Genomic DNA, 23,897 nt, shown 5'->3' with positions numbered 1-23,897 from the left:
GGATTTTAACTTTTGCACACAGCTTTGCTAGACAGAAAATTGAGGGGGTGGTGACAGCTTTTTTCCTTCTGAGTCCTTGAAACATTTTGTACTTGGTTTGTCTAAGGAACGATTCTCTTACAATATCAGCATCTGCTTTCCTGCCCTTTGGAAGGCAGAAAGAGCTCTGGGGTCCCTAGCAGACTGCTTCTTCCCATAATATTAAATTCAGCCCTGTCAAGTCAAGGTTTCCAATGTTGTTCCTGGCATCTGAGGGCATCTGTCATCGCAAAGGGACAACGATATCTTCCGACAGCCCAGAGCAATTATGTTGGAAGTATTTCCCTCTGGGCTGAGACATGGGCAGGTGGGCAAGGCAGGAGCAGATGTCCCCTGATTTGGAAGGGGGATTTGACCTTGAAGGACAGCCTGGTGCTGTATGCCGTCTACCGTGGAGACTATCTGGACTGAAATTGGGACTCCACCACTCATTCGCTCTGTGCCTCTGGATACGTTCTGTCACCCCGCTGTGCTTCCATTTCTTCAACTGTAAATTGAAATCATAAATAGTATTTAGTTAGCTGAGGGTCATCAGGATGAAACAAGCCAATATATGTGAAAAGTCTTAAAATACTCCTGGCACTTAAGACGAACATAAGTATTAGCGGCTACTGTCCTTATTAGTGTCCTAGTGAATCTAGCTATCAGAGAGACCCAATGGGGTCTCTTCTGTCTTCTCTGGATTCAGACCCAAAAGACACGATTGAAGATCTGTGTGCCAAGCACTGTGACAGAGGCTTATAAATGTTACCCGTTTTTAACCTCAGAGGAGGACAACAGGGACATCACCAACTCCCTGACTTCTGAACAGGCCTGGTGATGCTGGAGGTGGGGAGTACATGGGGGGCACCTAAGACAGAGCTGTGTGTACTTGTGTTGGGGGGAGGAGGGGAGCATTATATGGATTATAACCATGGGGCCATGGGCTGCCAGGCTGGGCATTAGAAGATAATAGACTGGTCGTGGTGGTGGGGACCTAGCTACTTGGGAGGCTGAGCTGGGAGGAGTACATGAGCCTGGGAGTTCAAGGTTACCATGAGCTATGATCATGCCTATGAGTAGCCACTGCACTCCAGCCTAGGCAACATAGCAAGACCCTGTCTTAAAAATGGGGGAAGTTCTTTGGGGAGACACAGCTCAGCTCTGAGCAACTGAAGAACAGCAGATGATGATGTGTCCAGGCTAGTGTCAAGTCAGGCTGAGGCATGTGTTCTGCATTTGCTGAACAAAGCACAGAGTATTGGTGGATTATGCTGAGGTGGGGTGGGGTAGGACGGAATGGGGAAGCCTATTCCACATGATGTTGTAAGATGCTGAGCAGTCACAAAGGTGAGTGTTTCTGACCCAGCCCAAGGGCTTAGAACAGGTGCAACAGCCCGTGGCAGGAATGGAGGGTTCCACATATGGCTGCTTCTCACAATCTCCAGGGGAGCTGTTTAAAATGCAGATTTTTCCAGCTTCATCCATGTCGCTGGAAAGGACATTAACTCATCATTCTCAGCAAACTATCGCAAGGACAAAAAACCAAACACTGCACGTTCTAGCTCATAGTTGGGAATTGAACAATGAGAACACATGGACACAGGAAGGGGAACATCACACACCAGGGCCTGTTGTCGGGTGGGGGCGGGGGTAGGGACAGCATTAGGAGATACACCTGATGTTAAATGATGAGTTAATGGGTGCAGCACACCAACATGGCACATGTATACATATGTAACAAACCTGTACATTGTGCACATGTACCCTAAAACTTAAAGTATAATAAAAAAATAAAGTGCAGATTTTTCTGCCATGCATTCAACCCACTTAATCAGAATCTCTGAGGGGTGGAAACTGGAACAATACATTTTTGACATACCAGCTGATTCACGCGCAACATTCCAGCCATGGGCTTCAAGGATGGGGTTTTGGGCATCACTGGTGTAGGCCACTGAGCAATGAGCAGCGATAAAGCAGCTCCCTGTAGGGAGCTGATACCTATAGTGATGCTAGGCTTTTCTGGCTGAAGGAGCTTCAGCCTGTGCTGAGGGCAGGTTAAGAGAATGAGGAAGACAGCCTTGTTCCTGGCAGAGCCCAGAATCCATGTGGCACAGGTAACGGGTTAAGGTCGGGAAAAGAAGATAGGACAAGGAATAGCAATCAGCCCCAGGACTACAGGTGCTAGAGGCTCTGGCATGCCTGGAAGATGGACCTCTCAGAGTGAGGAGAATAGCTGCTCCCAGGCTGTGACTCTCAGGAACCTTGTTAGAAGAGAATCGAGGAGCATCAGCCACATCCAAGGCCCCTTGCCCTAGGAGGGTGCATCTGGAATCCCATATATCCTAGGCTCCGTTATTATCATAGCCCACCCTGGCACATGCAGGACGGGCTCTCTGATCTTTGAGCTGCTTCAGGCTGTAGGCACCTGCTGGGCTTTGAGGGTTTAGAGAAATTCAGCAAGACTGGATCCTAGCAATGAATATAATTCTACCTCCTTTCTCATCTTTCTATTCCCACTACTGGAAACAATCCCTTCACCATCTCTCAATAGTTGAAGCCTCCACTTTCTTTCAAGGTACATCCGAAATGGATTTCCATTTGTTTATGGCAATCAGTTTTAAGCTTAAGGCAATTCAGTTCTGTTAAACATGTACTTACTGAGTACATGTTATGAACGAATTCCTGACTATGGTGCTGGAATATAAAAGAAAAATTAGGACAAGTTCCCAGTTCTCAGGGAGCTTGGTGCAAGGAAAGAAAAATGCAGGTAAACAAACATCCTTCAGTGTGCTACGTACATGATAGAGATAAATTCTAATTTTTAAAAAGTCCTGTATAATAGCTATTTCTGTGCATGCTTTATCTCCTCTATCTGACTTTATCTCTTCTGTCTTCCTAAATGGGGACATGTCTCTGTCATTTTTGTACTCCCACCCTCTGAAACAGTGAATGGAACTGTGTTGGTGTTCAATAGATATTTATTGGTTTGGCTTAAACCAAATTCTATATAATGATACGTTTTTAATAAATATAATTATTTTATTTCATTTAAAAGTCACTTGGGAATACATTGTATAATATCAAGCTATTGGAAAGACAAATTTAGGAGTGTTTGAGTTGGATTTAGTTTTATTTCTGGCAGTGACTGGGTTTTTAATAAACATGCTGGCTGCAAGGAGTAAAGATAAAATATAGTTTGAACATTTTTAGACAACTCTAAATTAGAAGAATTTGCCAACACTTTGAAATAGGAAATTTTGTGATTCAAAATTATTTAGACCAATTAGAGGATCGATAAAATTGAATGGAATGATTGTCGTTAATGTATGGTGTTGTTCTAGAAGAAAAAATTAATGTCTCCAAATGACCAATAAGAATGGAATGGCTGCAGAACATCTCAGCAAAGAAGAGAGGTTTGGGAGAGCAGGAGAATAAGACAGAAAAAAGGTCAATCTGCAGGTTTTGCTCCTCTGTCCCCTCTTCATGTCAACCTGAAACAATTTGTCTTGGACGTAGTAGAAATGAAAAAAGATAAACGGGACACTTGAGAGTTAAAGCATAGGTCTACAGTGTTGTCAATAGTGACTTTGGTCAATTTAACCTCTCCTAGTGTCCGTTTTTCTCATGTGTAAAATGGGGAGCATGGCGGGTTCTTCCCAGGGCTGCTGTGAGTGAGAATCCAGTGAGGTGCTATATGTAATGTGCCCTACAAGATAAGTTGCTCATAGGAGACACTCAATAAATGGTCACTCCCTTCAAAAGTCCCCTTCCCTGAGATAACTACAGGGAGCTTAGTGGGAGCTCAGAAGTCAGGAACAGTTTCTCACAAACATTATAAAATTGTTTGTAGAAATGAATGTGGAGCCAGTAATGTACTGGGTGTTGGCAGCTGCAGTCTCTGGTGAAGGGTCACAAATGGCAGGTTGAAGCTTGTCTAGAATGGTACATTGCTGTGGTTTCTGGCTTCCCTTTCCTTACCCCACAAAACTCCATGGCCAGGGAAGGTCCTTTGACCAGTTTAGAATCAATGGTGGTTGTAGGTGGTGGTGGAGGAGAGCGTTTGTTGTTACCTGCAAATTGCACACCCGGAAGCCTCTGCAGCTCCTCACTCACGCCTGCATGGATGAGGAATGAAGGACACTGGCGTGGAACATGCAGAATGTCTGGGCCTCCTAAGAGTGTCCCCAAAAAGCAAAGAAAATACACAGATTCGGGGCTGACTCCACACAAGCCTGGATACTTCTTGCTAGGGGCAGCCCTGAGCCATCTCCTGAAAATGGAGAAATATCATTTGCATTTTTTGAAGCACTATTGTGTCCAACATAATGTGACTGTATATTTTAATCATCCAAGCTTTTGAGAATGAGTGGAGGCACCATTACAAATTGTGCACAGATGATGGGAATAACTATGATGGTCTTAGGCACAACAGGATGTATGGCTCCCCTTGTCAGATACCCTGAGCAGAGGAGGGTATAAATTGGATTGTGCTGCCTGGAATTATTTTCATCATTTGCAAGGACTTGGGCACCTAGCTGAACACCCATCTGGATTTGATGACTTCCTTTAGCTACAATTAAGAGTTTAATTCCCTGAAGACTCTGTTATGAGAAAGATCCACTAGGACTGGTGAGGGATAATGCAAATACCCATTTGCATAATGATTTACAGTTTTTAGAGCATTTTCACACATATTATGTCATCAATCTGGACCTCCTCCTGAAACATGAAACCTCCAAAGTGCAAGCTTGCTGCTTCTAAAATGTAGCATTGCCCACACTGAGCTCTGTTCCATTCCCACTTCTCCACCTTCAGAAAGCCTTCCCTGATCTCCACTCACTATCTCCGCCCTCTCAGCCAAAGGTGCCCCTCCTCGGTAACCTCCAGAGCACTGTGCACCGGCATGTCCTGCTTAGTAGAGAGCGAGTCATTGAGGGTGAGGCTGGGATTAATTTCCCACTGCATCCTGAAAGACAATACAGAGTAGGAACTTGGAGAATGCTAACTGTCTAAAACAGTGCTCCTCAAACTTTAATCTGTACACCAACCACCTGGAAAGCTTGTTAAATTGAAGATTCTCATACAGCAGGTCTGAGTGAGGCCCAAGATTCTACCAAGACCCAGGTGATGCTGATGGTCCTTGGACCATACTTTGGGTAACTTGGCTGAACACTGGAATCATCTGGGGAAGTTTTAAATGGCTCCCTGCGTGGACCACACCTCCGGAGTTTCTGATTTAATGGGTAATGCACCTGGGCAGCAGAACGTTGTAAAAGCTCTCCCGGTGTTTCTAACGTACTTCAAAGTTTGAGAACCATGGTGCTGGAGGGAAATTTGCCATGAGCTATACAACCTTCAAAATAAAGGCTGTGGTGACCTCAATACTGCGAAGAAGAGTGTCAGTGGCACCTTATGTTTCTGGAGTTTGAAAAGGACTTTATGATTACATCCATTATTTCTTTGTTCCCTCCAACGTGGGAGGAAGGCTTCCTTCAGATAAGAAGCAGGCTCAGCAAGATGATCCTTACAGAGCTGAGACATTTATCCAGGTGGGTTTTTAAAAAAATTATAATTTAATTATTTTTCCCTGCCGTTGGTGGAGAAAGCGTTGTTGGTTAGATCTGGGTTCTAGTCCCAGCCCTGACTAGAGCTGGGTATCACTTGATATTTGGACCCTGCAGGTCTTTTATGTCCCCACTTTCTCCCGTGTGCACACCAGGGTTGGCCCTCCCTGCAGGCCATCTGCCCTGCTAACTCGTCTTTCTCAAGCTCTAGATTGTGGATGGATGAAGACACCACCTCTTCTGTCTTCCTCCTCTTTTCCAGCTGTCAAACTCCCACTCCCACTTCAAGCCCAGGCTCAGCTGTCCCTGCTCCCTGGGGCAGTTTTAGTCCTTCCCATGTCTCTCCTCTGTAGTTGTTGTCACCAGTGTCTGTTTCTTCATTTGTTTCCTCTAGGCTGTGAGCAATTCAGCTTCAGGAACCATGGCTTATTATCTCGTGTTTTCTGTACACACTACAGCATCTATTGCAAGATGTCCTCAGTATATATGTTGAATTTTAAAAGATGACAAAATAGCTGGCTGTGGTGGAGTGCACCTACAGTCCCAGCTACTCTGGAGGCTGAGGCAGGAAGATCCCCTGAGCCAGGAGGTAGAGTCCAACCTGGACAACATAGTGAGGCCCTATCTCTAAAAATACAAATTAAAAAGTATCACAAAATGCCTTTATCTGCATTGGAGAGATGTTTTAACACTAAGAAGATTAAAAGGTACTTTGGAAAGTTAAAAGCATAATACTGTAAGATATTATTATTATTTTTAACCGAGATGCAAACCTGCTTATGCATTTTATGCCAGAAATTTTCAATGGCATAACAAGTATTCTTGCTGTTTTAACTATTTTTTTTCGAGTTGGAGTCTCACTCTGTTGCCCAGGCTGGAGTGCAGTGGCACGATCTCAGCTCCCCGCAACCTCTGCCTCCCAGGTGCAAGCGATTCTCCTGCCTCAGCCTCCCAAGTAGCTGGGATTACAGGCGTGTGCCACCATGCCCAGCTATTTTTTTTTTTGGAGTTTTAGTAGGGACGGGGTTTCACCATGTCAGCCAGGCTGGTCTCAAACTCCTGACCTCAGGTGATCCACCCTCCTCGACCTCCCGAAGTACTGGGATTACAGGTGTGAGCCACTGTACCTGGCCTGTTTTAACAATTTAAGGATTACAATGAGAAATGGGGTCATTTAAAATTCATCAGAAGATAAAGAATAAAAGAAAAAAAAGAGAAAGAAAAGTTAACCATAATCTTGTTACCCAAATATAAATGAGTAAAATTTTGATATATTTCTTTGTTTTATGCACAGTGTTTTAAAAAAAGAATTGTAATGATGCTGTTTGTGTACCATTTTATGCCCTTCTTTTTCATTTACAATTATAGCTAACTCATTCCCTTGTGTTATTACTTTTGTAAGCATCTTTTTTAGCGGCCATGTAATACTGTTCTAAGTAAGTATACGCATCACAGTTTGCATATGTATTACCCAGCTGTTGGACATTTAGGTGCTATTCAGTTTTTCTACATGTCGAATGATGCTGCGGTGATGTTCTATACTGAAGGCTTGTTTTTCTGAGTTTAAATTTGTCTCTTTGGGTCAATGTCAATATCTTCTGAGGATTAATCCCTAAAATTTATGCCATTCATTCTACCACCAGCAATGTGTGAGACTGACCATTGCATTATCTTTTTTTTTTTAATTTTAATTTTAATTTTTTTGAGACGGAGTCTCACTCTGTCGCCCAGGCTGGAGTGCAGTGCCGTGATCTCAGCTCACTGCAACCTCCAACTCCTGGGTTCAGGCGATTCTCCTGCCTCAGACTCCCGAGTAGCTGGTACTATAGGCATGCGCCACCAAGCCTGGCTAATTTTTATATTTCTAGTAGAGATGGGGTTTCACCATGTTGGCCAGGCTGGTCTCATACTTCTGACCTCAAGATATATATATATATAAAATTATATATATGTACACACACACACATACATCTACTATATATGTATACTATATGTAGTGGGAACCATATATATAATGGTTTCCGTTTGAAAATGATATATTACAATTCAGTAAACACAAACATGACTATAGAGTTATCTTTTGGATACTTAGAGTCATGTTACACCTATGATCTTATTGTCTGTTTTTTCTAAAACACATACTATTTGGTGGTATTTACAATGATTCGTTCAAGGGATGCTGAGTGTTCCACTGAAGATGTGCAGTGTTTTAACTTTATTCTTTTATTGCTGGGCATTTGTACTAATTCTGATTTTACTTGATTGTTTTGGTGCATGTGGCCTTATTCCTTTTTTGAGATTATTTCTTAAAATAAACTCATAGAACTGAGGTTACTTCTAACCTCACTTGATCAAGTAGGCAAAATGTTTTATGTCACATGCCTAACATTTTTCCTAGTCTTACAAATTTGCAAATTTCACAAGTACTAGGAGTTTATCAGTTTTAGCAATGTCATAGAAATTGTCAGCTAAAAATTTAAAATTTTTACTTAATAGGGAGAAACTTGGATTTTCTGTTTTAAACTTGTATTTATTTTATGACCAATTAGTCTCAGTATTAAAGAAACATATCTATTTACCAGTTGTATTTATTCTTTTGTGAATTAGTTCTTCAGCATGTTTTCTGATATTTTTGGCTGTTTACCTAACTGGTATCTTAATCTTCCTGGTATTTCTTATAATTTTCATGGTTGTCATTGGAACTATGACACAATGAACTTCCCTCGTGAGGGAGGGAACCGAAGCACCTTGAAATTTATTTTTCTCACAGATTCTTCTTGAATTAAGGCGAATGTCATTAAACCATTTTGAAAAGTAGATTTGACTTAAGACAAAACTGTTTTCCATTTATAATACGTTGTCCTGGCACTTTTAGTAGACGGGTCTGTTTATATTGTATCTGGGTCTGTTTATATTGTATCTTACACTTTAAAATGAAATTCTACGGACAAGCAACTATAGTTTCTCCAATTAAGGGTACTCTTTTCTTACAAATGAACATAAACCTCAGTGATACCACAAAAATTAGTATAATAGGGACAAATTCAAGAAAAGAATTGGTAAAATATTTGGGGTAAAGTTCCCTGTTTTTTCACCTGATTTTGGAGGTGAGCTGAGGAGTGGGAGATATTTGTTTCCATAACAATGTTTTCAGGGTGATGTGCACTAACACCACTGGCTCGCACTTTTCTTCGGAGCAATAGTGGACAAGGGTGGACAAATACGGACACTTTATCATACGGATTGAGCTGTCACATTCTAATGGGAATAGAGAATGGGAGAGAAAGCTGGCAGGGGGGGAAGAGAGAAGAGGCTTGGAAACCACTTCAAAATTTATCAAGATTTGAATACTGGGGTAAGATATCAACTATGTAAAAAACACACAAAAAATAGAACAAAAGAAAATATACTGAAATATATTTAAATATTTCCCTACCCAAGTTCCCTGGGTATTTGGGTGAATTGAACTTTTTGCTCTAGGCATAAGAGAAAATCTTTGTGAGGTAAGATTATGGGTAGCATAGCTTTGTTCCCTTCATGCTTTCCGAGTTTTTATAATTAGCCCATCTTACTTTAAATATCAAGTAAAAAATGTTATGTTAAAGCTATGAGTACTAGTGCTTCCTTTTTTATTTGATATTTTGACAAAGCATTGTACCACAATAAATTTCTACATTCATATTTCTCTGCATAGTATACTTTCCAAAAGATATGAATATAATGTCTAAGGTGGTACCTTCCGACCCTATAGTCTGTGATTTTATAATATATGTATATATTTGTCATAAAAAGAAATACCTGTCAGTATTAAGCCAGGCTATGTTGGTAAAATGCAATGCTTAGCAAACACCACTCAATCTAGTACACAAAGCAAAACGTTTGTTTTTAATTAAAAAAGAAGGAAATCTAGTGTCTTGTAGAACTCACCAAGAGAAATCAGCAATACTATTTTATGAATATGAATATTATGATTTGAAATTGGTGTTTTGATAATTTCAGGCACTTAGAAGACAATCAGAAATTGATGTTTGTCAAGTACATTTGTTCTAAATAATCAGAATATTCCTTCTTGGTAACATATTGTTTAATTTAAAGTACATGTGCTCTTTTAAAGGATATAGCATTTCATGAGCCAGATTATTATTATTTTTTAAATCAAAAGGCTAGGATTAAAAAAGTAACTGATGACCTGAAATCATGTCATGTCTATTTTAAATCTATATTTATCCAATAATTAGGACATCAATTCCACTAGGAATCAAGGAGATACACTAATGGACTTTGTCTTTTCAGTGTTTATTTCAGGTATTTCAGAATTTATAATTAAAAAAATAAAAATTTCTCACCTACTGCCTGTTACATTTTTTCCTATGGAATTCGAGAACTCCTGTATTGATCAAATGATGGCATTTCTAGCATACTTTTTTTGTGGGTAAATTTGAAGAGTCTTATTTTATTAAGCAAACTTCATATTTGATTTTCCAAGTATTAAAATAGCCACCTTTCTTACAGATTGCTCTAGGGGAAGAATTCTTGATTGTCTAAATACTGAAGTTGTCTCATCACAAAAGTCAAGTAAATAAACTTCAAGTTGTAAACTATGGTCTATTTTCTGCAAATGAAGGAGGTTATTATCAATTTGTTTAAGTGTGCATGAAAACCGGTACTGTGAAATATAAGTAGAGTCTTTACATGAAATAATTCAGTTAGGTTTCTTTAAAAAATCAGGAAATGATGGAGAATTGAAGAGACTAATGAAATGTGATATATATGAAAACCTCCTTTTCTCTCCATTGGTTGAAGGTGTACCGTAAGCTGGAGTTTATATTCTTAGGGGAGAAGGGCTCAGTGTATTAGATTAATTTTTTAACAACCTTATCCTCGGTAGTGTTGAGTGTATTCTTTATCTGAACTGTTGTGAATTTAATGGGCTATTCTATATGTTGGCAGGAGATATTAGTATGGGAATTATAATGGAACATTTCAATCCATATCTTTTTAGTTAGTTGAAAATAGATTTTTTTTCCCAATTATGCTGCCCCAAGATATACCTGTAAGGGATTTAAACATCTGAAAATGAGTAATTTTATTTTGCTCTGGGATATTTGTAAGATAATTCCTAGCTAAAACACACACTCAAAATAGTACCTTGTTAATAAAATGATTAACATCCACAATTTATATGTGAATTCTACCCAAATGCATTGTGCTTAAAAGGAGCTTTAATTATTTCAACTACTCATGTGGCTCTGGCCATAGTTTTACTGATCTCTACCTAGAGAATGCCATGGAAGATTGTGTGGTTAATGTCAGAAACTGGTTTTAGATCATCAGTACACTTGAGATTCCTAAGTACACCCTGCTATATGATATGTAAACACCCTAATTTTCATATACCTTTTCAGAATTGATAATGCAATTTTAACTGCATTTGATTTTTTTTATTAAAGCAGTCTCAAAATCAAGTATAAAGGATTCAGAAATTCAAAGTGGAAGCCATGTATGTAATATTTTTAAATTCAGTGAATATCTTTATTAGGTACCCCACTAGCTTCTAGACATTTAAGCCAACAATTACAATTTTAACTCCTCCAATACAAATGTATGGAAAGAGCCCCTGTCTTCAATAGATTTCTGCATTGAAACAGCAGTTGTTGCTTCATAGGCTGAGATCTTGGGGACTCAGAGGAAACAATTTATATTTCTTATACACTCTTGTCCAAAATCTTGCCTTTTCTCAGCTATTTAGTTGTCTGACTTTATCTTATTCTACTTTACTGTCACTAGAAGCTTTACTTTCTATCGCCTCTGCTGTTCGCAGCTGCGGGATATGTCTCCAGTTCTCTAGTTTTCTCTTGCTACCTTATGTTTTTCAGGCTAGCCCAAGTATGTTTAAAATTTTTGACTTGCTCCTGAAGTTGTTCTAGTTTTTCCTTTAACCTGGGCAGGACTGACAGTGTTTCCTGGATGACAGTGTTTTCTCTTTCCTTTTTTCCTTAATCCCTCTTCTCATTATAGGACCAAAATCTGTTGTTAAAATCGGATCTATTTCTTCTGTTGCTGACGTTCCCTATGCAAACAATAGTGTTCTGTAAATGTACCAATTCTGAAGCCTTCCCAGCCTGTCACTGTACATTTACCTCTGCTCTGACAGCTGCCCTTTGAACAATAGTATTCCAGACATGGTTTTTTATATTTCACACTTATGCCTTTATTTACAATAATTTCACGAAGTTTTCATGAACTCGGGCTGCCTTCCTGAGTTCCAAAAGATGACATATTCCTAATCGTACAGGGACTTGCTCATGTTGCCCTTCTTCTGTCTGCCTGCTCACAGGGTCTGACACCTTGCCTACCACCACTCTGAGGCATCTCACAGGCTGGGGCTTTCAGGTCCCCACTCAGCCTACACATCCAGCCACTTGGAAGCAGGTAGGAAAAGACCTGCCTACGTTCACGCATATAACCTTTTACATGATGTTCATGACTAATCAGCGTTCTGGATGGAAAATGACCAACTCAAATGAACTCTTCTGTGATCAAATCAACTCTTCTGGGGGTGGAGAAAGGGGTGGGATGGGGAATATGGAGGGAAGTATAGGGAGAGGGACAGAATTAGTGCTGGGCTAGAAATAGTACTGGAGTCTGACATATAAGCAGTTGCATTTACTGCATCTGAGATGCATTCTATACCTCTAAAGTAGTTCACTTAGAGGGACTTTCAAATTCCACTTCAGCTCACTTATTTCCCAACTAAGTCAATGCTCACACACACCCTTTAATGTATTCATTTGTTTTACACTGACTTGGAAATTCCTCTTGTTTCACCTTCTAATGATCTAGTCTACTAGCCGAAATGCAAAAGTCTCACCTTGAAGGCATGGGAGTCATAGAGAATTGCCAAGGTCTCAGTGCCCATAAGGAGGTAGTGAACAGAGCTGAATCTAGGAAGGGTGGGGGGCAGAGACTAAAGTCAGGGCATGGAGTTAAAGGATGAAACTAGAGAAAAGATGAGGAGTGAAGGAAAAGCAGGCACATCGTGGGGCTTGGGCAGAGGGCGCTGAATGGCTGACTATGGTGTCAGCCATTTTCTTACCCTTGCCAAATAATCCTAATGCTTTTAACTTTTCTTCATTGGTTATATATTGTTTTGTTGATAAAATGTTCTGAAATTGCATTTTTTAATGAGATTCTGCCTCATTAAAGAACCAGGGTTGGCACGTCCCTCGGAAGCCCCACATACATGGGCAAATATTTATGTTTAGTGAATCATGGATTCTGACAGGAGAAATCTTGTTGTCCATGTCTCCTGTATTGCCAGGAGCACTGGAAACCCATCCTAAACCACAGAATCAAGTTCTGCTTTTAAAACTCCCACAAAGGGGTTTTTAATGCCTCCTTTCATAATCCATTTGTATGTTTAATGCTCCTTCACAAGACCAAAGTCTTCCTTTATCTCAAACCTGGAGTACTTTCTTCTATCCCTTTCCGTAAAGATGGACAGCAGTCAAACACCTTCTCTATGTAGATAATTTGACAGTTATTAATTCTGTCCCTCAAACTTTTCTTACCCTTGCCAAGTAATCCTAATGCTTTAACTTTTCTTCATTGATTGTATTTTTTGTTGATAAAATGTTCTGTAATTTGGGTAGTGGGTTGGGGACTTACATTTCGGCCCTTATTACGTGCCTGGAGTTGTTTTAGTTATTGCAAATGTATTAACAGATTTGATTCTCCTTGCTGCCCTGTGAGACAGGGTATCACGCTCACTTTAAAAATAAAGAAATTGCATCAAACTTTTTCTGTGGACCTACACTCGCAGTCTAGAATATGAGAAAGGCTTGCAAGCAAGTCTCTAATTTCTGAGTTAATTTTAGAATTTTTAATTTTTTAAGTTAACTTTCGTTTTTCTCAAAGTAGTTCTTGCACCTGGATTAAAATCAAATGGGGCTAAAAGGCTGGATGTACTAATAGAAAACACATGGCATGTGCTCACATGTGTCAGGCACGGTTCTAAATGTTTTATACATCTGCACTCATTTAATAATCACAGCAACTTAGGAGTATTGTCTCTGTCTTACAGATGGGACACTGGGACACGAAGAGGTTAATTTAGTTGCCTGAGTTCAAAGACGTAATAAGTGGTGGAGCTGACAGTTAAGCAAGTGGTGTAGCCTAGAGATTCTATGTCCCTGTTCTGCTTACAACGGAAGTGGTAGCACTGTGACCTACTCCTCCCGTACCTGGTTCCTCTTTCCAGAGATAATTATGTACTCTTTTTGATATTTTTTCTGATATTTACCTCTGTTCTATTTAGCTCTGGCACATCCTTTCCCTTCTTATTTCCTGCCCCAACCTCTTAATCTTATTGTCTCACACTTTCTAATTCATCAGCCTTTACCTTTTTGTAACCATATTATTTTTGATTATTTATGAATCAAGTTGTTTATAATTATTGCATTTTTTTTTTTTTTTTTTGAGACGGAGTCTCGCTCTGTCCCCCAGGCTGGAGTGCAGTGGCGCAATCTCGGCTCACTGCAAGCTCCGCCTCCCGGGTTCACGCCATTCTCCTGTCTCAGCCTCTCCGAGTAGCTGGGACTATAGGCGCCCGCCACCACGCCCGGCTAATTTTTTGTATTTTTAGTAGAGACGGGGTTTCACCGTGGTCTCGATCTCCTGACCTCGTGATCCGCCCGCCTCGGCCTCCCAAAGTGTTGGGATTACAAGCGTGAGCCACTGCGCCTGGCCTAATTATTGCATTTTTAAATTAATTTTTATTTTCCTGGGGCAAATACTTGCCTTGTTTTTCATTTTCATGATTGTCTCTATCCTTATTTTTCTCAGGCATTCCATCCAATGTCACATACCTCTTGATATTTTTTCTAAATGTTCACATATATTGGATAACTCATGAATTTCATGTTTTTCCTAAAGCTTTTTCTCTCTAGATACCCTCTCTTCCATTCCAGAAGTGACCAGTCATTCTCTGGGTCTGCTGCACGGCTCTTTTCCTGGGATTCCCCATAAAATTTGTTCTTTTTTCCTGGACTCCATGTCTTCCTTTTCTCAATTTACTGCCTTGCCATATTGCGTAAGTGTTCTAGTTACTTATTGCTGCGTAACAAATCACCCTAAAACTCGATGGCGTGAAGCAGTTTCTGATTTCCACCATTCGGTGGGTTAACTGTAGTGTTCTTCTGTGCCGTGTGCTAGTGACTTGGGGTGCTGGCACGTCTGCAGTCATCTTGGGGCTTGAATGTTCTGCACAGTGATGGTGGCTCCCTCACACAGCTGGGGGATGGTGCTGGTTGTTGGCTGGGAGCTCAGCTTGATCAGCCAAACAGAGCAACTATGCCTGGCCTCTCCATGTGGCTTGGACTTTCCACAGCACAGCAGCTCGGTTTTGTGGTGGAGCATCTCAAGAGTGAACTTTTTAAAATGCCCTGAGGAAATCTGCAAGGCTTCTTATTATCTGACTTTGGAAAACCTAGAACACCACTTTTGCCATATTTGTTCAAGAAAATCACTATGGCAAGCATGGATTCCAGGGGAGGAAATTAGACATCTTTTGATGTGAGGAGCAGTATGTGGACAGAGGGAGGGAAGAACTAGTTGGCAGCCACCTTTAAGACTAGCTACCATGTTAGGGTAACACTGCTGTCATAAATAAACTCCAGCATTCTGGTGACATAACACAACAATATTTTATTCCCACTTACATTTCTCTTCTCTCTCTCCTTCTATTTTATGGCTATTTCCCAAGAGCATTGGAGTTCTCTGCTTTTAGCTGGAGGATGGAGAAAGAGTGAATATAGGAGACACCTCTGCTTCTTAATCACTTTGGCTCAGAAATAACACAAGTCACGTCTGTCCCATCCTATTGTGGAATATTGCTACACCCAGTTGTATGGCCAAACCCAGACACAAAGAGGGCTAGGAAGAGTAGTCCCTGGCTGGGTAGCAGGTACCCAAGGAAAGTTTTGTGGATGGAACAAAGATTATAATTTCTGATGAATAGCTAGTTGTCTCTGTCACGCTTATTTGCAAGAGCACAACTCCCAATAGCTTCTTGACAAAAGTGGTTGGGCGGAACATATTTTGATCATTGTACATCAAAAAATAGACTTAGTCTGGCCTTCCATTTGATGAATAGGTTGACTGGATAGAGAATTTTCTGTTAAAATCATTTTCTTTTACTTTTGAAGGCTTGTTTCACTGTGTGATGCCAATTTGATTCGTGTTCTTTGAATGTGAATTGCTTTTTTCTCTCTGCAGATTGGAAGATCATCTGCTAATCCCTGGGCTTTGGGATATCAGTTTGCTATAATTTAACATGGTGTTTTCATTTATCGTGCTAGGTCACTTGGTGGGCCCTTACAATCTTGAAACTCATGTGCTTCATTTATGGGAACATTTCTAGCATTATTTATTTGATAAATTTTTCTTTTTTTTTCTCTCATTTTTTTTTCTTTTTACAGGCGTTATTAGATGTTGTATGTCTTGAATTAATTAACTGCTTTTATCTTTCTCTCCTCTTTGTCTTTTAGATCTACTTTCTAAATGATCCCCCCAACTTTAGCTTTCAGCAGTTCTACTGCATCCAAATGTGTAGCTATTAATATTTCAACAAACATTCTTTCTTATTTTCTGGATTTTACCTTCCCATAGCGTCTTGTTCTTGTTCATAGGACACATTATGTTCTCTTATCTTTCTGAAGATATTAATTATATTTTTAAACAGCTAATTTTAAATTGATTGTTTCTTTTATATCTTCCAGAGTTCTGCTGTCTTATTTTGGTCTCTCCATTTTTACATATCTAGGGATTTTTTTTCCTGCTTATTCACATTTAGCATTAACCAATAAGAATTCAATGATTAAAGGCCTGATCAGGACCTCTGGGTGGGCATAGCTTTTCTTCTGATAAGCCTCCCTATAGGGTGGTCTGGCAGCAAGTTGCCTGTTTTGTTGGGAAATCTCCCACAGCAGAAATTAGAAGTCTTTTACCTGAGGTTATTTGGTTTCCTTGCAATCATAATCCCCTTGCTTGTCTGCCAGGCTGCTGGTTTTTTTGGAGCATGGCAAGATATCCGGAGTAATGGCTGTCTCTTATTATTTCTATTTTCAGCCCTTGTGCTTCAGCCTTGCCTGAGCTCTGCTTGTTTTTTCCAAAGGCTTTATGGTTTAATTCCTTCCGGGGACCAACTTTAAGATTTCTCATGGGAGTTGCGTGGACTGAGGTGGTCTTTGCCTGGCTGCTCAGGGTTGAGAAGAGGCAGCTGGGGGCCTGACCAGGCATCTTTGGGTCTCTCGTGTACATCCATGTGCTTTTGCCTGGGTGACTCCAGTTATTTCTCCAAAGGCTTCTTTCCCATTAGCATTCTCTTCTGCAGCATTACTGGCTCCTTCACTGCTAAGCCAATTGCCACTCCTCTATCTGCTTTGTGCCTTTACATTTTTTGTAAGATTTCACATACTGATGTCTTCTGTCCTATTCAGTTTGACCTTGTGAAGTTTTAGCTTTTCATACCATGTTTTTCACATTTAGCAGGGTTTTAAGAGGGACAAGAAGGAGAGTGATTCAGGGTTTTATACAGTCAAGGGTGCCCACATTTTGCTCCTAAATTTGTCTCTTTGGGTTACAATTACAGGCCTACATTTTTTCCTAAAGCACTAACCAGAAGAGGCATCCAACAGCATCTGTTCTGTGTCCTGGGAGCGTCCCTTCCCTATCTGTATTTATTGCAAAACTTTTTTTTTTCTAAAGATAATGAGGAGTTGCCAGATGTTTCCATAACAATGAAGATAAAAATGAAGAGTCTGACTTTAAATAGTAGATTATAGATCTATGTCACTTGGTCTTATGTAGACTACTAGTAGAAAAAGCAAAAGCATCTGGAGTCATAAATATCTGGTTGTGAATCCCAGCTCTGCCCCTCTGTGACTTGAGGAAATTTGCTCAACTTCTCTGAACCTCCATTTCCTTATCTGTAAAGTACTATTAACAAGTATTCTGCAAAGATATTGTGAGGATTTAAGGTAACGATGGTTGAAAGTGGTCTTGTAGTAGGGTTTAATAAATTGTAGTTGTTTTTACCATTACTAAAGTATTACCCTGACCACTGATAAATAGAACATTTCTAGAGCCACTGACAAAAATTCTTTGTCAGCTCCTAAGAGGACACTAGCAGACAATGACTATTTAAAGAAAAACCTCATTTAAATACTTGAGAAAAGCTATCTCCTCATCTTTCCTATAAATCTTCTTTGCCTCTCATAATGCAGAAATGAGTTCCAGGCTTGCAGATAGCAATATCAGGGCAATATTTTACAGTGTTATTGCATTTTGTATCCAAACATGCCCTGAGGGTTTTATAAGCAAAAATGAAATTTCTTCACATCCCTGTGGCATAGGCATTTCATTACTAAATTTATAGACAGATAAACAGTGACTCACAAAAATGAAAACTTTCTCCCCCAACCTTGGCTATGACTAATGGAATTCAGCAGAAAATAGCTCTCCATGCACCTCCAGTGAACCTTATATTCAAGTTTTGCACTCTGAGTACCCCCTCAGCACCTTGAGAGTCTTGTGAAAAGTGAGATTAAAGAGGAGCCTTTCCATAAAGATACAAGGTATTTATTGGGGTTGAAATGGGGGGAAAAGGGAGAAGGGAGATGGAGAGAGAATCATTGAAATGTAATGTTGCAAAGGCTGGGTTTTACGGTAATGCAATGGAAAAGGTGGGAATGGGAGGAAGTTTATCTAATAGAAAGATAGTCCTGCCAGTACTTGCTCTGTGACTTCAGGAAATTTGCCCAACCTCTCTGGGCTTCAGTTTCCTTATCTGTAAGGATTTTTCTGATTAGCAGCTGTGGACCTGATCATGTCATTCAATTTAACAAGTGTTAGTTGTCTACCTATTATGTGCTAGCTGCACTCAAAGCCAGAACTCTATTGATTTTTATCTTTACTCAGAAAGAAATTCCAGTTCTTCTAATACATTTTTGTAGTTCTAATATGTTCATAAATTAAATTTTTGAGATAAGTTAGTTTCTACTAATGCAATATTGATTAATCATTATATGTGCAAATCTTCACTAGGCAGGATCAGTGAGAGCTTCAAAGAGGAAGAAAGATGCAATTCTTGTTCCTACAAAGCTTACACTTTGGGGAAAGATACACATCAACAGAATGAGCTTTAATGCCAGTAATATGATACTACACACTCTGAAGGAGGTTTAAAAAATTCCACAGTAGAGATATGAGGAAGAGAATTACTCTGTCTTGGAAGAACCAGGGAAAGTTGCACAGAGGAGATGATCTCTAGACTAAGCATTAAAGGAATACGTGGAATTTTTATAAGAGAAAAGAAGGAAAGGAGTTCTAGGTGGAGAGATTAGCATAAGCCAAGACAGGATATGGACATTTGGGAGAATAATGAGTGGAAGTATAATGTTTCTGGTAGAAAAATAGGAGACAGTTGAAGAGAACCATTTGTTTTTTGAGTGCTTCATTGTCCTCAGTGGCAAGAAGAGGTAACATAAAAACATTTACACCAAGTTCTCTTCAAACTATGCAACTTGATGGTTTTCTTTTTTTAACAGAGAGTAGGTCAACTTAAAAAAAAAAAAATCCCTATTGAAGAATTGGAGTAAGGCCAATAAGGCCAATCAGGTATCCTGAGAGGACAGCATCATTTAATTAGGCATAGAGGAATCTCTGATTGAGAGAAACTTGACCCTATTCTCTTTTAGTTCTGTTTAAAAATGAGGAGGGAAAGACTCTAATTGTCCAAGCTTAGGTCAGGTGCCACCATACCTTGGACCAACTACCCTGGAATGGAATGCGAGATTTCTAAGATGGCTACTTTCATTTGAACCCTTGGTTATGGCAGGGACAAAAAGCAAAGCCAGAAGAAATGGGTTGGGAGGCGTGATGCTGTGTAGTTCAGAAAAAAATTAATCTACCACTGTAACTTGCCCCAAATTCCATGACTAGTGAATTGTGAAGCTAAAATTTGAATACCAAACCTTACGATATTTCTAATGTGCCTTGCTTCTTAAATGAAAAATGTCTGTAAATTTCAGATATTTGCAGACTTCATTTCAGATTATGTAATTTTCAGTTGTAGAATTTCCATTTCATTCTATTATTACTTTTTTTGCGCTAAGATTCTTTGTTCATCCACTGTATGTTTCTTTTTCTTTAAATTCTTAAACATAGTCTTGTCTGTAAAGTCCGACATATGTTTCATCTCTAGATCTCTCTCTCTCTTTGGCTACAGTTCACATTTTCTTGCTCCTTTGCATATCTAAGCATTTTTTTATTTTTAATTTTATACTGGCCATGGCTAATGCTACAAGGTTGAGAGTCTGGATTTTACTTTCTTCTGTTAAAGACTGAGCTTCATTTTGGCAGGTAGCATATTTACTAGAAGGTCAGCTGGACCCTCCTGATGTTTGATTTTTCCAGTTTTGTTAGGGTGGTGTATTCATTTCCTAGGACCGTCTTAATAAATTACCACAAACTTCATGACTTGAATCAACAGAAATTTATTTTCTTACTATTCTGGAGGCCAAATCATGCTGTTGGCAGGGCTGCACTCCATTGGAAGACTCTAGGGGAGAATCCTTCCTTGTCTCTTCCAGTTTCTGGTGGCTGTAGACACCCCTTGGCTTGTGGATGCATAACTTCAATCACTGCCTTCATCTTCACATGGTTTTCTCCTCTGTGTCCATCCTCTTTTTCTGTCTCTTGCAAGGGTACTTGTTATTGGATTTAGGGCCCACCCAGCTATTCCAGGATGATGAGGTCCCAAACTTGATTACATCGTAGAAAAAATCTTTTCAAATAAAGTCACATTCACAGGTGTTGAAGTCTTGAACTTAGACGTATTTTTGGAAAGACCACTTTTCAACTCATTACAGGTGGGCCTAGAATACACTTAACTTGGAAAGATAGAGTGGTACTACTCCCAGGGTATAAACATTCTGGGATCTCAATTGAATGCCTGGAATTTTCAATGAGCTCCATCTACTTTGGTCAGCAGGTGCTCCTATGTCTCTCAGAACTATTCTCTGGTAGACATTGTGCACATGCACAACTTAATAGACGAAGACGTACAGAAATCCCTTATGCAGATGTGTGGAGCTCTTTCCCTGTGCTGCTCCCTCCACTATGGTATCATGGCCTGCAAATGCTGGCTAACTCGTCAGCAATAAACTCTTATCTCAGTCTCCTTGGCTCAGCCAGACTACTATTCTCTACTTAGGTTCCATCTTCCTGCACTAAAGGCTGGAAAGTGCCTCCAGGTAGAAAGTGAGGGCAACTGAGAGGCTCATGCTGTGTTCCAGTTATTACTTCATTGCTTCTTAGCTCCACATCTGCCCCCATTATTCCTAGGGCCCTGACTGCTCCACTCTGTATTCTTTCAAGGATCATAGTGTAGTGCTATTTATTGTTCAATGTCTGAAAAGAGTTGTTTCATATATTTTCTCCCAGTTTTATAGCTGTTTACAGTGGGAGAGCTAGTTCAGTACCAGTTATTCCATCATTGTCAGAGGGCATGTTCTTTCATAAACTTCATAAACCACACATATGTTGAGGTGGATCTCAAGTTGGTGTCTGGAATTGAAAAATTAGCCTTCTTTTGGGTCATTTTTTTTTCTACCAGTCATGATGAAACAATGGCTGAGGAGCCATCTCCATCTCTGGAGATATCAAGACAGTTTCTCTCTGGACGCTGGAAGGTAATCCATCTTGTAGTACAAATTATCAATGTATGTGGGACTTAGGCTTCAAGCTGCAGGAAGCTGGTAGAGCTGGCCCATGATATTCAGAAATGCAAGGGGTGCATCGATACAGTGTTTTTTGTGAATGCCTCACTATATTAGTCGTCTGAAAAAATGAGGCCATGCTCATATGTTGGTGAACAGGGTGGCAAAAGCTCTAGAAGCCATGCAGTATAAAGAAAGCTGCAGAAAACCGATTTTAATTCTTAATGGGCTGTCATGTGAAGAAGAATTACATTTGCTCTGAGTGAACCAAGTCATAGAAGTAATATCAATGGATGTTGCAGGAAGGAATAATTCGTTGAATTGAAACAAAAACTTTCTACTAACCAAAGCTCTCCAAAGGTGGAAGAGGCAGTGACTTCATATTAATGGAGGCATATAGGCTTTTGATTGCTGCCAAACACCCGCAATTTAAACTTAGCAGCTTAAAACAATACCCTTTATTATCTTACAGTTGTGTGGGTCAGAAGTCCAGTTAGGCTTAGCAGGTTACCTGCTTAGGGTCTCACAAGTCTGAAATCAAAATGATGGCTGGCCTAAGCCCTTATCTAGGGGCTCGGGGGGGAAATCTGCTTCTAGGTTCATTCAGGTTGTTGGCAGGTTCAGTTCTGTGAGGTTGGAGGACCGACATCCTGGTTCCATGCTGGCTGTGAGCCAGGGGTCATTCTTAGCTACTAGGGGCCAACCCAAATGAATTCCTTGGTCTGTCCCCTCTATCTTCAAAGCCAGAAATGGAGTGTTGAATTCTTCTTGTGCTTTGAATCTCTCTGACCCTTCCTTCTGCCACTAGCTGGAGAAAGTTCTCTGCTTTAAAGGGCTCAAGGGATTAGGTTAGATCCATCCAGACAATTGTCCCTTTTTAGGATTAACTGTGTCATATAACACAACACAATCATGGGAGTGATATCTCCCTATATTCACAGGTTCCAGGGATTAGGGTGTATGAATCTACTGGTTATTTTTAGGACTGCCTACTATTGGATACACCCCAGCAGAGAAGTGATGACCGCTTAACAGGAATGTCACCCAGGCTTCTCAAGCATAGAATGGGCCCTTAGACTAGATGAACTTTAAGGTCCTTTTTAGTCCTGAAGCTTTATGAGCATTTTAACGGATTTATAACTAAACATTTACAAGAAACAGGGACTGCAAATAGGAACCTGTTGACAGAAACTGTTGACCTAGGATAGTCAATCAGCTCATCTCTGTTCTAACATTGGCTGATCAACTTGCACAGCAGCAAATATTTTTGGTTACAGTGTCAGGTCTTGCCTCCCCCACCAGCAAAGTCATTTTCTCTGGCCCCATGCCATGTCCGCCCCAAAGATCCCACTCTACACCTGCTCCACCTTTCTCTGCATCAGGAATATTTATGGGGTAAAGCTTTCATTTATTCACTGGGGTTGGTTGGTTTTATTTTTGAGCTCCTTCTATGTGACCTGTTCTTTCCTAGATAATTCAAAGTTTCCAAAGACAGGGAAGACATGGTATCTTCCCTCAAGGAGCTTAATGTGCAGTAGTAGAAACAAGATGTGCATAAATAACTATTACATAAGACCAGTTGTGGTGTTTTAAATAAATCAGTTGTGGGAGTGTATAGATAAAATGCGTGGGAATTAAAAAGAGTGAGGAGATTGTCCTTTTCTCTTGGAGGAATCTGAGAAATATTCTTGGCGAGAGTTGGCTTTAGATCTAGGTCTTGAGAATGATTTGGGCAGGTATAGATGGGGAATGGCATTTCAGGCAGAGGGGGTTGTGGAGACAAAGCTGGAGAAAGATGTTGGAGTTATTTTGTCAGGCCTTGAATGAGACTGAGGACTTTAGCTTGATTCAGCAGGTAACAGAAAGCGGTCTGCTAAATGCATATAATAATGACAATAATCTCCTGAAAAACTTTGCAGAAATAGGGCAATTCAAATATCGTCAAGAACATATGTACAGGATTATAATGGCACGCAGTAAACTTTAACAAGAAGTAATAAACTAAAAATATTCCTGGGGAAGAAATAACACCTAGCTTTATCCTGTTTGTTCATTTTCCTTTGCCTTTGATTTTCATTGTTCCTGTTCTGTAGTTTAAAGTTGCTTCTTTGTGTCAATGAAGCTTGTGCAATGCTGTGAAAGCCCTGGATATACTTTAAATTCTCTCTCTGTTTTTCCCTTGGCTGTTTTACTTATGTCTATCAAAAGCATATTTTGACTCAGGTGGAATGCATACATTCAAAGCCAGTTTTAAAATTCTTTTAAAGAATTAAATCAATTTTACCTCTTAAAGTATTCCTGGATTGTCATTCCTTTGTAGAGGTTTATTTTATATAAGAATTTTATAAACCATAATTCAAAAGCAGTTGCACAACAGTAGTCACATCCAAAGGTCTATCTGATACAGCAGGGTTTATAACTTTTTAGGACTAGGTGTCTATCAATAGGTGGTCACTTCAGGACCCTTAGGAAGGTTCTAGCCCATACCTGATCTTCACATGCAGACTTCAGGATTACTGGGGCTTCTGAAATT

The sequence above is a fragment of the Hylobates moloch genome, unplaced genomic scaffold, assembly GCF_009828535.3.
Source record: "Hylobates moloch isolate HMO894 unplaced genomic scaffold, HMol_V3 SCAFFOLD_13, whole genome shotgun sequence".
NCBI classification, from domain to species: Eukaryota; Metazoa; Chordata; class Mammalia; order Primates; family Hylobatidae; genus Hylobates; species Hylobates moloch.
The sequence above is the reverse complement of the archived record's forward strand: the minus strand, read 5'-3'. Positions refer to the sequence as shown.